Raw genomic sequence first — 1,613 nt, 5'->3', positions numbered from 1 at the left:
CCTTCATTGGGGTGTGTACACACACATACCTCACTGACACACACTTTGCTTCTCGTCTGCTCTACAGGTTCACACAGGAGCATGGAAATCTCCCCAGAAGAGTACTTAACCCTTGCGCAGGCTGACACTGAATGGAATAATAAAGGAAGACAATTATCTCCATGCATTACCATAAATATCAGACAAAAAGTTGTGGAATCTTTACTTGCACCAGTATCACTAGCACTGCCAATGGTATTGTTACTGAGTAGCTTTCCACATTGTAGCTAAGAGAAAGAAGAATGGGTGAAAATGTGTGTCTGGGCCTGGTACTGATATACTGTAAGTCAGCGTCAGATAATAGGGATAAAGGGCTTTTCTTCGTCACCGCAGGCGGCTCTATTGAGTTCCAGGCGGAGAGAAATAAGGATCAAGCTTAAGGACCCACAGCAGCCAGCAGGCAGAAAGCAGCAAAGAAAGAAAAAACTTGCTATTAAGCAAGAGAGAATTAGTTTTCTCCACCCTAATGAGAATTCATCCTGCGAGATAGATGACTCAGTCTGAAAACACAATTACATACTTGCAATAATGAGATCATATTTGAGGAATTGGGTGTACATCCCTCAAGCGGAGAAACAGTCAAGGTTACCAAGAATTTCAGTGAGGTCTAACCTTAAAGTAAGGAATTTCCATTGTTTTTCAACTCCTAATAAAATAAAATTACTGAATATAAACATCAATTGTGTCTACATGACAAAAACGTTACTATAAGGCTGTAATGGTCACCACATCAGAAAGATTGCATGGATAAAAATATAGAGAGAATTTTGCTTAACTCACTACAAATTATGTTGCCAATAACACTGAATAAACACCTTCTCTACACTGCCAGACGTCCTCTATACCCTTGATTTTATATTATGTGAGAGCAGGTAACAGAACTAGTGAACCTCAAAGGTGAACTCAGCAACTTTTTACTTTTTACTTTTGCCCCAAATACAAAGATACTTCATGAGGAGTTCTTCATGAGGTAAACATATCACAGACTCAGACACAGATTCAGGTACTTCTCACCTTATTCGTCACAGTCGCAGCACAGGAATCCTTCTAAATGTGGTTATTGTTTTGCTGTGTTTCTGTGCCAGAAGATAACAAAGCAGAGTGAACCATGCTGGTATCAATTATGGCCATTGCCACTATAAGGGGCAGCTAAATCCCAGTCTGAAGACGGTTCATCTAGAAACCAAACCTATGAAGAGTTTTGTTTAACATTACCTCAGTGTTGGGGTAGTTCTGAGCTGAATGGTTAACGTGTGTGTACTACATTACTGCAATGTCCCCTTTTTGATTCCAAATGATTTTGCATGTCATACCAGCCCTTTCTCCCATGTTTACATGTTTCATTCATCTTGTTTAGGAGGAGTTTGGATTGTATTTTGATTTTTCATATAGTCTAAATTATTCAAGGGAAAAGGTGGCATCCACAGCATACAGCCTGTTCAGAGAGTTTTCAAGATGCTCTGTCTGCATATCAGGAAGGAAAAAAAGTTTGGGATTAGAGGGACTTTTTACACACCTGTTATACTGGGATGATTACACCTTTACAGTATGATTCATTTCAGTATATGCAGTTT

This window comes from Sander lucioperca, chromosome 8 (genome assembly GCF_008315115.2).
Source record: "Sander lucioperca isolate FBNREF2018 chromosome 8, SLUC_FBN_1.2, whole genome shotgun sequence".
Classification (NCBI taxonomy): Eukaryota; Metazoa; Chordata; class Actinopteri; order Perciformes; family Percidae; genus Sander; species Sander lucioperca.
Note: the sequence above shows the minus strand (reverse complement) of the source record.